Source organism: Leucoraja erinacea, chromosome 16, assembly GCF_028641065.1.
Source record: "Leucoraja erinacea ecotype New England chromosome 16, Leri_hhj_1, whole genome shotgun sequence".
Taxonomy (NCBI): Eukaryota; Metazoa; Chordata; class Chondrichthyes; order Rajiformes; family Rajidae; genus Leucoraja; species Leucoraja erinaceus.
The window spans coordinates 33,892,851-33,909,855 of NC_073392.1; the positions used below are offsets into that span (position 1 = coordinate 33,892,851).

Genomic DNA, 17,005 nt, shown 5'->3' on the forward strand with positions numbered 1-17,005 from the left:
TAATAATCCTTTACAGGAAATTACAGTGCCACAACAGCTTCAAGACAGACATAACACCACACATTTCCTCAGATAGCTTCCATACTTAATAAGTTAAAATACAATGAATGAATACTAAAAAATGCAAAATTATTTTTGTGCATTTTTTTTTTTTTGTTCACCCACCCCCCACCATCCTCCACCATCCCCCCCCCCCCCCCCCCCCCCCCCCCCCCCCCCCCCCTCCCCCATTTATCCTTGGTAAGAGACTATTGCTTACCATTGATCTCTTCCTGGCTTCCGGACAGATGCATCACCCCTGCACTGTCGGCCCCGTCATTAGTGCTGTCCCCACACACATCGATCTGTAACCAGGACAAAAGACAATGTTATGGAGCTTTCCTGCAGCCTCAACGTGGAAAAACAGTTATTTATTTTTTCAAAAATACCAAAATGCAAAATGCTGCAGATGCTGGACATCTGAAATAAAACAGACTTCCATACGGTTCCCAGAGGTTTTTTGTCAGTCTCCCTACCTGCTTCCGCTACCTGCAACCTCCGGCAACCACCAGCAACCTCCGGGAACCGCACGGAAACCTTGGGTGGGGCGCAAAGTCTCCAGACGTTTCCGTTCAGGTTTCCTAAGTGGGACAGGGGCATTACTCCGCGGCCCAAGCAGCATCTCCAGAGAACATGGACAGGTGACGTTTTGGGTAGGTGACGTTTTGGAGAATGGGAGGAAACCGAAGATCTCGGAAAAAACCCAAGCGGCCGTGTGGAGAACGTACAAACTCTATACAAACAGCTCCCGTGGTTGGAATTGAAGGAGAATCTCCGGTGATGCAAGGCAGCAACTCTACCCCTGTACCACTGTGCCGCCCCTAGAGAGGTGGACACAGCCCAGCCCATCACTGCCTCGTCACTTCCTTCCATCCTGTCCATCTTCACGGTGCGGTGCATCAGGAAGGCTGGAAACACTGTCAAGATTGGCTGCCACCCCAGCCATTCCTCTCTCTCTCCCTCTCCTCTATTTGTGACAGAAGATCCAGGAGTTTGGAAACTTGGGTGGCCAGACTCGAGAATAAATTATTTCCCACTCATTTATTCCTCTCATGATTTTGTAAACCTCTATAAGATCGTCCCTCATCTTCCTGCGCTCCAAGGAATAAAGTCCTAGCCTGCTCAACCTCTCCCTATAGCTCAGGCCCTCAAGTCCTGGCGATTTCCTCGTAAATCTTCTCTGCACCCTTTCCAGTTTGAAAACACCAATTTTTGTGGCTGAGTTAAGGTAAGACAATTTCATCTGTTTCTCTTTGCTTTGGTTTGTTGTCTGGTGCCAACGTTAATTTTTTAAGTTCATAAGTTCAAGGAGCAGTATTAGGCCATTCGGCCCATCAAGTCTACTCCGACATTCAATCACGGCTGATCTATCTTTCCTTCTCAACTCCATTCTCCTGCCTTCGCCCCATAACCTCTGACAACTTTACTAATCAGAAAACTGTCAATCTCCGCCTTATAATATCCATTGACTTGGCCTCCATAGCCATCTGTAACTGAGCTCACAATCAGTAAGGCATCTCTCTCTCGCACACACTCATGAGCAGACTGAGGGCATATGGCAGTGACAGCGTATGTTTAAACATGGGCATCAATTCAGCCGAGTCTTCCATACCTCAGGACAATATAATAGTCTCAAGTTGTTTATCAAGGCAGCTCTATTAAATCAAACACCAACTACTGGAGGGAGAAGATACAGCAAGCTTCAAATGTTCACACTAAATCAATTTCTTAAAAGACACAGATTGGAATCAGCCCCTTCGGCCCACCGAGTCAATGCCGACCATTGATATCTTCCCCCCCCCATGCTATTAAATACCTTTGAAATAAAATAATTAGTTTAGAAATACAGAATGGATTCAGGCCCTTCGGCCCAACAAATTCATTCATCCATCACCCATTCACACCAGTTCTATGTTATCCCACATGCATTCATACAAACACACAAAGAGACAACTTACAGGGTCCAATTAACTGACAAACCCACACGCTAGGGGCAGTTTACAAACTAGCCTGCCAAACTGCACATCGTTAGGATGTGGGAGGAAACTGGAGCACCCAGAGGAAGCACATGCAGTCACAGGGGTATGTGATTGCATGTTCCACACCGACAGCACCCAAGGTCAGGATCGAACCCAGGTCTCAGTGCTGAGGCAGCTGCTGTACCCGCCGTGCCTCTGTGCCCCCAGTCTACAGATGCTGGTTAGTAACAAACATAGACGCAGAGTGCTGGAATGACATAGCAAGTCAGGCAACATCGTTGGAGAAAAATGATGGGTGACGTTTTTGGGTCTTCAGACAGCAGAACAAGTGAAGGGTCCTGATCCAAAATCCCACCCATCCTTTTTCTCCAGAGATGTTGCCTGACCTGCTGGGTTACACCAGAACTTTTATTGAATCCAGCCCTCAAGTAAGCTGGGATGTTAGGTGCCGGCAATAAACATGGGCCTTTCCAGAGACACCCATATTCTTCGAGCAAATTATAAAAATAAGAAAATATATATCATGGCATCCTTGACAGATCGGGGAGTCAGGGTTATGGGTGTGGATAAACAGCTTAATTATTTAGTTGCAAGCTTACGATGGTAAAAATCTACATGACTGAAACACTGCACTGTAAGCCGTAGCAGAAATTGCAAATAGGGTTTTAGCAATTCTACTGCACAAGAAAAAAAATCCTGACTCACTTGGGCTTCACAGCAGCGAGCCAACAAGAGGCTCCTTATTGATCACCCAACAGTCAGCCTTTCAATTAAAACTGGAAAACAAATAGCAGCCTGAGAGACCCCATCTATAAGTCAGTGAGTAACCCACACAGCTGATCAAATATTTGTCAAAACCCCGGATTTCTACAGCCGCCCATCAGACTTGGCACGGTTTGGCCCAGAACTGGTTTTCATTCACACACCGGACTGTTGTCCATTCATCCTCAGTGAGACCAGTGTGAGCTGCTAGTTTGTCAGGAAACTCTGACAGAGACACATTCATCTTCTGGGTGGGACCAGCTAAAACTCTCCATTAAATATCAGCTTTGTACTTTCAACAAGACCTCTTCAACTTTATAGAGGCAGAACTTCCAAATGGCCAAACCCCTGGGCTAATTATTTTATTAAGAATAAGGGGTAGGCCATTTAGGACTGAGATGAGGAAAAACTTTTTCACCCAGAAAGTTGCAAATCTGTGGAATTCTCTGCCACAGAAAGCAGTGGAGGCCAACTCACTGGCTGTTTTCAAGAGAGTGTTAGATATAGCTCTTCAGGCTAGCGGAATCAAAGGATATGGGGAGAAAGCAGGAATGGAGTACTGATTTTGGATGATCAGCCAAATCATGTTGAATGACGGTGCTGGCTCGACGGGCCTAATGGCCCACTCCTGCACCTATTTTCTATGTTTCTAACCCTTTATACAAGTCAAAACCAAGCCTGGTTTTCCTACTGTTCATGGCACGGTACAAAGGATGTGCTACCTGTCCCTTTGAGTCACTCCAGCATTTTGGTCTATCTTTGGTTTAAACCAGCATCTGCAGTTCCTTCATACACAGGGTTATAACGAGTTAACTTAAGACGTCAGATTGTATTGACTGGGCTGAAATTCTCAGTCATACAGCGTGGAACCAGGCCCTTCGGCTCAACTTGCCCACACTGACCAAGGCGCCCCATCTAAGCTACACCCATTTTCCCACATTTGGCCCATATCCCCCTGTAGCTTTGTTTCCACAGATACTGCTGGATTAAAAAAAAGATATGATCATGAACAATCAATATTTGTTGAGGAAAATGCTTCAAAGTTTAAGACAATTAAAGCTGTTGAATGGAAAGTTATTCCCTTAGTTATAGAGATGATTAATTCAAACACAAAGAATACCTTTGAAATTAAAAGTTTGCCAGGACTTTCAAGTGAAGCACTTCCTGACAGAAATCTTCTGCCAAGATAGACAATAGGTGCAGGAGTAGGCCATTCAGCCCTTCAAGCCAGCACCGCCATTCAATGTGATCATGGCTGATCATCCACAATCAGTACCCCGTTCCTGCCTTTACCCCATATCCCCTGACTCCGCTATTTTTAAGAGCCCTATCCAGCTCTCTCTTGAAAGCATCCAGAGAACCTGCCTCCACCGCCCTCTGAGGCAGAAAATTCCACAGACTCACAAATCTCTGTGAGAAAAAGTGTTTCCTCATCTCCGTACTAAATGGCTTACTCCTTATTCTTAAACTGTGGCCCCTGGTTTTGGACTCCCCCAAGATCGGGAACATGTTTCCTGCCTCTAGCGTGTCCAAACCCTTAACAATCTTATACATTTCAATAAGATCGCCTCTCATCCTTCTAAACTCCAGAGTGGACAAACCCAGCCGCTCCATTCTCTCAGATTACTGGGCCTGCCTCAATTGAGAATTTCAGAAAGAGATCGATGAGACTTGGGCTGAGCAAGGGTATTACGGAGTTGAGAACAGATCCAGGGCTCATGGAGTAATGTTACAAGACTGAATGAATGGGGCTGCAGATTCACTGTTACGATGGCCTCTTGCTATTCGCAGGACATCCAACCACAGAACACCAACTGCATTGCACAAAGCTAAGACGTACAGCCAAACAATTTGTTTGGCAATACAATTATTTAAGAGATTGGAGCAAAAAGGTAACAAACTGCTGGAGAAACTCAACAGGTCGTATGGTCATGTGTCTTGCAGCACAGAAACAAGCCCTTCGGCCCAACTCGTCCATGCCGACCAAGGCACCCTGTCTGAGCTAGAACAATTTGCCCGTGTTTGGCCCATATATATCCCTCTAAACTAACGTTTCACAACCTTTTTACCCTTGCGGAACCCTTGACATAATTTTCACGTCTCAGGGAACCCCTGAGTTGGGGGTTGCGAGGCCCGCCGCCATTTTGACTGGCGTCACGATGGCGATCTCTGGCGTCACAACGGGGACCCGTCAGCCGCGGCGACGTAGTTGGGGCAGGATTGCCGGGTCGGGATCGGCATTTTAATATCCAGCTTTATGTATGGGTGAGTGCTACTGGGGGAACATTGCGCTGCGGGTGGGGGGGGGTCCACGCTTGGTCTAGCTCAGGGGCGTCAAACTCATTTTAGGTCACGGGCTGGATTGGGCAAAATGCGACTTAATGCGGGCTGGATCAGTTGTACACGCACGCATGCTCCCATGGCTTGCGTTTGTTCAACCTGCTCTCCTGTGCCTCAGTCTCTGCTAAAACTACAAAGTGTTTCACTTTACAAATGTTGTTTCTTATGAAGAAGATTGACTAGCAAGCATTACTTTTATGATTGGAATCAACTTAGTCGTAGGCTGCAAGAAAGTTGTGATGAGAGAGAGAAAAACAAAGCTATTTTGGCTAAGATTATTTTTTGGGAGCCACACCCATTCCATCAATAAACCATTTGAAATCGAACATTAGCAGAAACATTGTCCCTGTGACTGTGTGGGTTTTCTCTGGGTGCTCCAGTTTGTAGGTCAATTGGCTTTGGTTAAAAAAAATGTAAACTGTCCCCTGGTGGGGAGAATCGTATTAGTGTACGGGGTGATCTCTGGTTGACCTGGACTCGGTGGGCTGAAGAGCCTGTTTCTGCGCTGTATCTCTAAACTAGAATCCAGGTTCCGTATCTGGAGTCCCTTGTGTCTACATTTAAAAGGCTCCCCCTCAGCCCTAGACTTGTTCACCAGAACAGTGAACAACTCCACCCTCTGCCTCAGTTCATCTGCTGTCAAAATCCTTGTGCAGGATCTCAGAAGCCTCGGACTTCATAGTCCAAAGCATTCCTAGCCGGATGAAGCAGTGTTATCCATAAAGCCAAGGTCACCCAATACAATCTTAACTCATGACTCATAACCGCAATCTTAACAAGTGCTGTTGTCTCATCTCCCTTTTGGTGTTTCTCAACCTCAATGGGACATAGATTAAACAACCTCTTGCCTTGAAAACTTCAAAATCCCTCCATGTTCTCAACCCCTGCACATCAAATCTCCACCAACACTTCTGCGCAGAGGTCAGTGGTAAAATCCGACGCTCAGGATTCTTTCCCGGACACTCTCCACTTCACTCTCCTCTGTACAACCTACTCCGCACAAAATCTTTGGTCATTTGCCTTAAACCTTTTCTGTTGCTAGGCATGGAGTTAGTTGAGTAAACGCTGCTCCGAGACTCCTTGGGATGTTCCTGTACTGTTTGAAGGTGTTGGAAGTCACTGTTGTACTGATGGTTTTATTCTCAGTACAAGCTTGGCTCTCTAAATTAACCAGAAACAGCATGAACTACTTCTGTGGAGTTAGTTTTGTTTAGAGACAGGGCACGGAAACAGGCCCTTTGGCCAGAGTCCATACCAACCAGCAACCCACGTACACCAACACTTAAGATCATTTACAATTTTTCACCAAAGCCAGTTCACTTACAAACAGCACATCTTTGGAATGTGGAACAAAACTGGACATCTCAAAGAAAATTCTCAAAGAATGTACAAACTCCATACAGACAGCACCTGTAGTCAGGATCGAACCCGGGACTCTGGCGCTGTAAAGGGGCTGTCCCACTGTACGATCTAATTAAAGAGCTCTCCCGAGTTTTAAAAAAAAAAATTAAACTTGTGGTAAGCACGTAGAATGTACGTAGCGGGTACATCGGAGCTCGGGACGTCTCTTAGCGGCTCGTAACGCTAATGGCAGGTACTCGGGAAACGCGGTAAGCTCGTGAAGATTTTTCAACATGTTGAAAAATGTCCACGAGAGCCCCGAGTACCTACGAGCGGCTATTACCGTAATTCTCCGAGTTCGAATCAGGGGAAACTCGGGAGAACTCTTGAATTAGCTCATACAGCAGGACACGCCCTTTAGGCAGCAACACTACCGTTGAGCCACCACACTCCCAGTTGGTTGCCCCGATCCAAGTATTGGCCCTTACCTTTCCAGCAATGCTGTGAAACACAACATCAAAACCATAGCAACATGCCATCCAATTGAATTTACTCATTGACATCAAAAAATTTGTGTTTTTTTAAAAATTAACCTCAGGGACTATCTGGGAGGGGGAACAATTTCAGGGAGATTCACACAAAAAGGCTGATGGGAGTTTGGGGTGCCAGCTGACGTTTCCCAGTAGTCTGAGGCATGGGAGAGTATGCATATGCAACCCAAAAGATTAAATGAAAGATCGTGTAAAAGCCTTCACTTGCCCCAGAAAGAGTTTGATTGCCCCAAGAGGAATACAACAAGAAGGCATCAGCACACAGGCTCATATTTCCCAAGAACAAACAGAACACCTCCAAACGCCAAGGCAATGCGAAGTGGGCGATTAAACAGTATGAAAGGATACGCTGAAATGTTGCTCGAGGAGATTAAAGCACCAAAAGGAAGGAATGCTAAGCCAAGAAATCCCCCCCCCCTGAGGGAACAATAAGGTTTTTGAAATGTTCTGTAATGATCCTGAAGAGCGAGCAACAAAAGCTATAATTACACAAAATAAAATGGGAGCCGCTGTTTACAGATATTGAACAAGTTAACTGCATGGTTGCCTTAGTGCAGCAAATCCATTGTCATTGTTTTCATCCATTATTTTCCTCAGTCTGCAGGTTTTCAGATATGCTTTTATTATACAGCACGCTGCCAGGGGTGGTGGAGAACAGATTCGGTGTTAAAGGGGTCTTTAGATAGGCACAAGGAAGTGTTGGGAATAGAGGGATATGGATCGTGTGCAGGCAGATGAGACGACTTCAACTTGGACAGACACTAAATGCTGGAGTAACTCAGCGGGCGGGACAGGCAGCATCTGAATGGGTCATGTTTCGGATCGAGACCCTTCTTCAGACTGAAGTCTGAAACACTGAATGCTGAGTAACTCCAGCATTTTGCGTATCTTCAGTTTAAACCAGCATCTGCAGTTCCTTTGAACACAGATAGTTCAACGGCATCACGTTCACCACAAACATTGTGGGCAAACGGGCCCATTCCTGAGCTTTAGAGATGCAGCGCGGAAACAGGCCCTCGGTCCAGCGAGTCTACGCCAACCAGCGATCAGCCCAGACACTAACCCTATCCTACACACCAGGGACAATTTACTCTTTGGAGTTGTAAGGAAACCGGAGCACCCGGAGAAAACCCAGGTGGTCACAGGGAGAACGTACACACTTTGTACAGACAGCACCCATAGTCAGAATGGAACCCGGGTCTCTGGTGCTATAACTCTACCACTGTGCTACTCTGCTGTACTGTTCTTTGTTCTGTACAGGGAACTGAATGAGGTGTATTTAATCATCAGAGTGCTTTATAGGAGGGGACAGAGCATGAAGCCATCACTGGGTCACAGAGAGGTTAGGAAATGCCATCACAAACAGAGCCAGAGAGAACACTGACCAGCACCACCTGCTCATGGAACTCGATGAAGTACAACAGACAGGCTTATCCCTCCTGCTCACTTGCATAGGTGTAACTAACTACATGACAGGCAGAGAAACTAACCAAGTGAAGCTGCATATAGGGCTGGCAGTGCAGTAGAGAGGACGATGGGGCATGGGCACAAGTGTTGCTTTGGGGAGCAGAGTCGAGACTTTGGTATCAGTGCATTGTAGCTATTCTCCAGACAGGCAAACACTTCACACAGGATCTAAGGATCGGAGCCCTGAAAGGATTCCTCTCTTATCAGCAAGTGGTGATAACTAGATATAGCCTGCGCTACAGTTCCATGCACAGTGACATGGGCAAGGCTGCACAAAGTGCAAGGGAGAGACGCACTGGAATATGTACAGACTAGCTTTCTGCACAATGTAAAGGATAGTGAGAGCGATCAAGAAAAGTGTTGAGATTGGCATCAATTAGCTAACGTCTCCCTGATAAACATTTCACTGGGAATCATTTTTAGTTTTTTTCTTTGTTTGGTTTAGAGATACAGCGCAGAAACAGGCCCTTCGGCCCATCGATTCCGCACCGATGGGCGATTCCCACACATTAACACTACCCTACTCACAGCAAGACCAATTTACAATTTTTACCGAAGCCAATTAACCTACAAACATGTACGTCTTTGGAGCGTAGGAGGAAACCGGAGTACCCGGGGAAAACGTACAAACTCCGTACAGACAGCACACATAGCCAGGATCGAACCTGGGTCTCTGGTGCTATAATGCAGCAACTCTACTGCAGCGCCACCGTGCTGCCTGTGTTCTCGTCCCCTTTGACAGATCTGAAGTGGTAGAATGTATAATTGCAGAGATGAGGCAAGTATCTGGTTTAGCTTCAAACACGTTAGAAAAGTAATGAGTGGTTTGAGTGCATAGATGATAGACTTTAGCACGAGATGCAGACTTTACAGATACAGACTTTAGAGATTCTGTGCAAAAACAGGCCATTCGGCCCATGGAGTCCACACCAACCAGTGATCACACACTGTCCACTAGCACTATCCTATACAATAGACCTTACACAGACATGTTACTGTGATCATAACATGTCCAACGCAAACTTTAACATGACTGAACACAAACCGCTCCAAAGGATTCTAGATTTAGGCAGGACTGATTTCGATGTTAAGAAACAGAGATTGGAAAAAACTGCGAGTGGATAAAATGACAGAATATCATTTTCATATAATGATTTTGAAACAGAATTAGTTTATCTTCCTGAGCAGCACGAGCTGTAATTGCCCAAAATTCCCCATGGTCAAAGAGCAAGATAAAACAAATATGTACAAAACAAGATAAAATGCAGGATTTGGAATCTGGTGAGGTGGATGCAAGATCAATAACATGTGACTAATTATGTAGCAAAATGCTTCACAACAGGTCAGTGGAAAATGTCGCAGGGAATGTCAAACTGAGCCCAAACTTGTTCACTATTATATTTAGGAGGTGTGTGATCAAGAGAAAAGTGGGTGGCTTGAAAATTAAACTGTCAGGACAGCACAGTGGTGCAGCTGCTGCCTCATGGTGCCAGAGACCAAGGTTCGATTCTGACTTCAGGTGCTGCCTGTGTGAAGTTTGCATGTTCTCCTCGTGACAGCGTGGGTTTGCTCTAGTTTCAATTTCTTCCTTTCAATGTTAGTTTTATTTGGAGATGCAGTGTGGAAACACTGTTTGCAAGAGTTCGAAGGTTAACTGTCTGCTGTAAAGTGCCCCAAGCGCATCTATTACAGTGAATAAATGGGAAAGTGGGATTAAATAACACTTGTGTGAATAGGTGACCGACAGTCGGAATGGAGTCGGTGGGCCGAGGCGCCTGCTTCCACACTAAATCTCCAAACAAAACTATAATTGAAATGAAGAACACCACATTGAGTAACTTCTTTGCATTGGAGGAGGAGGAGGGCAGGCGGCAGAGAATACTGCAGACACGCCAAATATAATCTTCCAGGCACTAACACACCTGGAGACATTTAGACAAGACAGGAACATTCCTCCTGCCACTTTACAACTTAATAGGTAGGAATTATAGACCTGTTTGTCTTTTTACTCATATCAGGAAAACACTGCATTCCATAATTGTGATGTAACATTTGAACATTTTAAAAATAAGCAATAAATCAGCGTGAACCAGGATAGGATTATGCAAACAAAAAGATCTCAGCTGATCAACATTTAATTTTTGAAGCAACGGTAATGGAAGGAGTGGGCATCATTAAGTATTATTTATTGAAGCTCTCCAAAGGTATTTAATAATGTTTAATAATGGTAAAGCGTGCGGGCATGGAATCTGCTGTTACTGCACTCAGTAAAGTATTAATTTCAAAACTGAAACGCACACTGTTGTGATATTTTTTGTAAAGGCACATGTCTGGAACAAGGTTACATCTCAGCCATGGTCTCAGTGAGTGGTGGAACAGAGGGGCTGAATGAGCCCAATGTTCCAGGACTCTCCACACAACAGAGGGAGATCAGTGGAGCTCATAACCATAGCCTGAATACCAAGACCCGAGAAGTGACAGATGCAATAAACGTCATGCCTTCAATACCAGCAGCTTAGTCGACAAATTATCAAATTGGTGCAGTAGGTGAAGAAACAAGTTATTAATTTCATGACACAAGGTGATGTACATGCCCCAGTCGGCATCAAAGGTGTTGAGGTGGTGCTCAAAGGCGTGAAACAGTGACGAGATGGAGCGCTGGAAGGAGGTAGAGCGCTTACTAACACAATGTCCTAACATCGATCACCCATTCACACAACCTCTGTTACTCCACTTTCTCATCCGTTTTCTATACACCAGCGGCAATTTACAGAGGCCAGTTCACCTACAAACATGTACGTTGATGTGGGAGGAAACTGGTGCACTTGGTGGAAATCCACATGGTCAGAGGGAGAATGTGCAAGCTCAGTGCAGACCGCATCTGAGGTCAGGATCGAACCCATGTCTCTGGTGCTCGGTGGAAGCAGCTCTGTCAGCTGCACCACATGCTTGACTGTCGCGTCAGTTTGATCTTCAACATCAATCAATTTATTTTAGAGCGGCACGGTGGCGCAGCGGCAGAGTTGCTGCTTTACACGGCCAGGGACTCCGGTTCGATCCTGACTACGGGTGCTGTCTGTAAGGAGTTTATACGTTTTCCCTGTGACAGTGTGGGTTTTCTCCGGAAGCTCTGGCTTCCTCCCACACACCAAAGACGTGCAGGGCGGCAGGTTAATTGGCTTCTGTACATTGCGAATTGTCCCTGGCATTTAGGATAGTGCTCATGACCGGGTGATTGCTGGTTGGTGTGGACTCAGTGGGCCAAAGGGCCTGTTTCCATGCTGTAAAAGACAATCCAGAACTCTTAGAGTTAACGAGATGTGCTCTTCTGTAAAAACAATTCTACATTTATTGGGGACGACATGATTGTTCATTACGTTACGCTGCTGCCTCTCAGCTCCATCAACCTGCGTTCGACATAGGCCACGGTTGCTGCATGAAGTTTGCATGCTTTGCTGGTACACAATCTCTGAAAGTGGCAGGGGGTGGGGATTAATAAAGCAGCTACTTGATGGCATTATGGCCTTTATGAAAAGCAAAGGAGTACAAAAGTCAAATGTTTGTGTAAACCTTACATAAAACAAGTGATTGGACACATATAGGTATGTGTCCATTATTGTAGATAGACCGATGTCAGGGAAGTCCAGGACAGGGGTCACAGCTTAAAGATGAAATCCTTTGAAGAACTTTTTTCACACAGGGAGTGGTATCTCTGGAACTCTCTGCCACAGAGGGTAGTTCCAGTTATTGGAAGGGTTAGATGTGGCCCTTGTGGCTAAGGGGATCAGAGGGATGGAGAGAAGGCAGGTACGGGATACTGAGTTGGATGATCAGCCATGATCATATTGAATGGCGGTGCAGGCTCGAAGGGCCGAATGGCCTACTCGTGCACCTAATTTCTATGTTTCTATGTTTCTAAGGGTATAATGATCATAGTCATACAGCATGGCAATAGGCCCTTCGGACCAACTTGCCCCATCGACACTAGTCCCACCTGCCTGCTTTTGGCCTACATCCCTCTAAACCTACCCTATCCATGTACCCGTCTAAATTTGTAGGAAGGAACTGCAGATGCTGCTTTACACCCAAGATACACAAAATGCTGGAGTAACTCTGGGTCAGGCAGCATCTCTGGGGAAAAAGGAATAGTAATGTATAGGGTCTGAAGAAGGATCTCGTCACCTATTCCTTTTGTTTCTTAAACAATGCGTTAGTACCTGCCTTAACCACGTTCCCTGGAAGCTCATTCCATACACCCACAACAAAAAAAGTTGTGTCAATAAATTACCCCTCAAGTTCCCAATAAATCTGAGGGACCAACATTGTGAACCTTTGCTGCATTTCTTTCTCAAGTAGACCCCCTGTGAGGCAAAGAGGCCAGAGCCAAACAGCAGAGAAGGCCAACATGAAAATGGGCAGAGATAGAGCTGCTGCCTTACAGCGCCAGTGACCTCCGTTTGATCCCGACTATGGGTACTGTCTGTACAAAGTTTGCACGTTCTCCTCGTGACCGCCTGTGTTTTCGCCAGGTACTCTGGTTTCAATAGATAATAGGTGCAGGTGTAGGCCATTCGGCCCTTCGAGCCAGCACCACCATCCAATGTGATCATGGCTGATCATCCCCAATCAGTACCCCGTTCCTGCCTTCTCCCCATATCCCCTGACTCCGCTATTTTTAAGACCCCTATCTTGCTCTCTCTTGAAAGCATCCAGAGAACTTGCCTCCACCTCCCTCTGAGGCATAGAATTCCACAGAATTTCCTCCCACACTCCAAAAAAGTGTGGGTTTGTAGGTTAATTGGCTTTGGTAAAAAAAAATAGTATATTGTCTCTAGTGCATAGGATGGTGCCAGTGTACGAGGGTCGCCAGTTGTCATGGACTCGGTGGGTCGAAGGGCCAGTTTCCTCGCTGTATCTCTCAACTAAACTAAAAATTAAACTGCATGGCACCAAAAATGTTCCTGTTCCAAGATGCTTCATCCGATCCTACCAGGATACATTGCTGATACACACCCTGAAGATAGCAGCACTCCCTGCCTCCAGTACATTTCCAGAGAATACTTCAACATGGGGACGAGGTGAAGTTGGGACATCCTTTAATTAATTCGTAAACTTGATATAGCTTGGCCTCAATTGCACATCAGTTCGAGCTTCACCCAATAAATACATTTCTTCATGGATGGTGCTGTAAAGGTGACATTTAATACCTCCATTCAGAAAGTGGAGAGCGTTCTTGAATTGCTTGCAGCCCTTATGCTGTTATTGCTCCTACAAAATAATTCAGAAGGAATATACACGGCCTCGATCCAACTATGAAGGAATGTCGAAGGATCTAATTTGAGGGGACCAGGGAAGGCTAGTGTGTGGCCATGGTGTGGTCAGTCCAATCCCTCCCAGGGCGGAGTTTGTGGGAATGGAATGCGCTCCCAAAGTTGCCAACAGCCCAAAACTCCACAGAACCGCCCACATCTGAAAGGAAAGCGGTCGGTCTCGTACGACCTCGATACAGTTTGTCAACTTTTCCCCGTAAACCGGAGCGAGGGCAGGGTGGGGGAAAGCCATCAAAGGAAAAGCAGTGGCACCATTTCCTGGTGGACCTCCAAGCTGACGATGGAAAACACGTGGGCAAAGATCAGAGGTCAGGGCCTTGATTCCCCCCCCCCCACTCTATTACTCAAAATCAGCTAATGCTGGGCTGATTGAGGCTGCACATTGAAGAGCAAAAATCTAAATCGACAGCACTAACTGCCTGTCAAGAACACATATACTTCCTTCAATGTATATGCAAATGGCTTTTTAAAATTCCTCGATTCTTCTGAGCAAGCTAAAGCTGCATTGTGACAAGAACGAGCTCCGAAACTAATTGAAAGAATATTTTGCCAACCCTCATTAGGTTTGTGAAAAGGACAATGAACCGTGCCCTGGGAATAGAGGACGAATCAGCTGGCAGATTCCACAGAAAAAACTTTGATGGCCAAATAAGGACAAGGTGAAATCTGGGTCTAAGAATCACTTCTTTGGCAAAACTGGTACTTCCCTCTCTGCGGGGAATACGCAAGAGTCGGAAAAAGAGCATCATTTATAAACTGCAGCTCCCGCACTGTGACGGGGGCTGGCACTGCCAACAGGCTCAAAGTCGGAGATAAAAGAGACCATTGTACCATTGCTGTAGCAACACAGCAGCTCCAACATGCATGTAGCAGAGAGGGAAGTCAAGGAGTTAGTCCGCTAGAATCCGGAATCAATGTCCCCCCCATCTTGATCCTAGCTGTTTTCTCCATTACTGCCGAGACTTTGGATTGAATGTGAAGCTGGCGTAATATCAGGTGGGGGAGGGGGGGGGCAGCCGGGATTACTAACCAAGTCCAAACGTTTGACAGAGCTACAGAGCCTAGTCTGGGCAGGAGAAGGTTAGATGAAGCATCCTGGGTGTAATAACTGTGGCCCAACGACGGACCTGGAACAGTTCCCAACTCTTCCCAGATGTTTGCCATCAGTACGGGTTGTGTGAAACCCGATATCCAGGAGCTTTATAGGATTTGATGAGCAATCAGCGTTTAAGTTAAACCATAATGCTCGCTGACCAATTTAATTTAGAAATGGGATCCCGATGGCAAAAGCATCCTTGCATTTCCCCCACTCAATTGTGTGCCCTCAGTGAACATTAACGGAAATGTTCCAGGGGCTGTGATGAACTCACAATCGCATCCTATTTGTCCGAACTGCGTAGGAAAGAACTGCAGATGCTGGTTCAAATCGAAGATAGACACAAAATGCTGGAGTAACTCAGCAGGGCGGGCAGCATCTCTGGAGAGAAGGAATGGGTGACAGAAGCATAGAAAAACAGAGAAAATAGGTGCTGGAGGCCATTCGGCCCTTCGGGCCAGCAACGCGTTTCGGGTCGAGACCCTTCTTTGGGAAACCTCCTGACTGATTAGCACAAAGCTCGGTACTAAATGACCATTGAAAAATACTGAACATCCCAACCTTCATTCACATTAAAAGTCAAGAAACACAAGTTTAGACTGGAGATACAGCATGGAAACAGGCCCTTCGGCCCAACAAATATCGCCCCATTCACTACCACGTTCCTACACAAGGGGACTATCATTATTATTTATTTATATATATATATATTTTTTAACAGAAGCCAATTAACCTACAAACCTGTACACCTTTGGAGTGTGGGAGGAAACTAGAGAAAACCCATGTGGTCACAGGGAGAATGTACAAACACCATACAGATAATGCCCGTGGTCAGGATCGAACACGGGTCTCTGGCGCTGGCAGGCAGCAGCTCGGCCGCTGCGTCAAGCTCAGGGTCGCAAACACATTGCTACTTGTGGATTCGTACACTGCTTTTACAACTTGGAGCATGGTGGACAAGTACTAACATGTGTGGATTTTCTTTCTGCAGCTCACTTTGCAAGGAAGAAATCACCTGGGAGGCGGTGTGTGTCACCGTGCCAATGAAATGGTGAAGAGTTTCTGACTGGAGATTCTGGTAAAGTCCCGACTCAAGTTGGCAGAATCACTTCACTCATTGCAGTTCATGTGAAGTTACATCTGGGCTCGGAGACAGCTCACTCCGTCCTCTCAATAGTAGACCAGTGGAGTTTGATGAAATAAGGTCATTCCCCCAATTTGATGACATTTAATCTGCCGCCATAGACCATAGAAAAGTACAGCAGAGGAACTGGCCGTACGACCCACAATGTCTGCTCTGAACACAATGCCAAGCTAAACTTTAGTAGGATGAGGGGGGTCCACATTGAAACTTACCTTATAGTGGAAGGCCTGGATAGAGTGGATGTGGAGAGGATGTTTCCACTCGTGGGAGAGTCTGGGGCCAGAGGGCACAGGGATAGTCTTCCCAGGGTCAGTGGGAAAGCACAGCAGTGCAGCGGTAGAGTTGCTGTGCCAGAGACCTGGGATCGATCCCGACTGCGGGTGCTGTCTGTACGGAGTTTGTACGTTCTCCCTGTAACCGCATGGGTTTTCTCCAGGAGCTCTGGTTTCTCCCAAACCCTAAAGACATACAGGATTGTAAGTTAATTGGCCCTAGTGTGTAGGATTGAGTTAGTGTACGGGGGATCGTTGGTCGATGGGGACTTGGTGGGCCAAAGGGTCCGTTTCTGCACTGTATCACTAAAGCCTAGAGTCTACTGGACACATGGAGGATTGAGATGAAGAATTCTGATTGATAGGAGAAAGGTTCTTGAACTAAGAACCTCTGAACTATGCAACACTGTGCAACATACATATATAGTAGAGACTACAAACCCACCTGACAAGAGACAATACAAAGCTTGTTTTTCAGTACACTAGGTTTAGAAATGTAACTAATGTTTGCATGTTTTTGAGACATCACGTTGTTGGCGATTGCAATTCAAATATCAAGAGCAAAGATCTCCAGCAACCTCCAAAAGGTGAGGTCCTCATGTACTGATTGGCATCCTTCTGCATTACACCAGGAAAGGGACATCTCCAACTGAAGTTGGCTTTCCCATTTGGGGAAAACAAACA

At 46.0% G+C, this 17,005-nt stretch overlaps 1 protein-coding gene across 1 annotated transcript in view; it reads right to left on the bottom strand.

The window, feature by feature from the left end:
- The window catches only part of plxnb1b (plexin b1b), a 263,290-nt gene that overhangs the window by 123,793 nt on the left and 122,492 nt on the right, over positions 1–17,005 (bottom strand). The window contains exon 2 of the mRNA XM_055648119.1: positions 260–344. The gene's annotated coding sequence lies outside the window, so the exon portion shown is untranslated. The remainder of the gene's footprint in view (positions 1–259; positions 345–17,005) is intronic.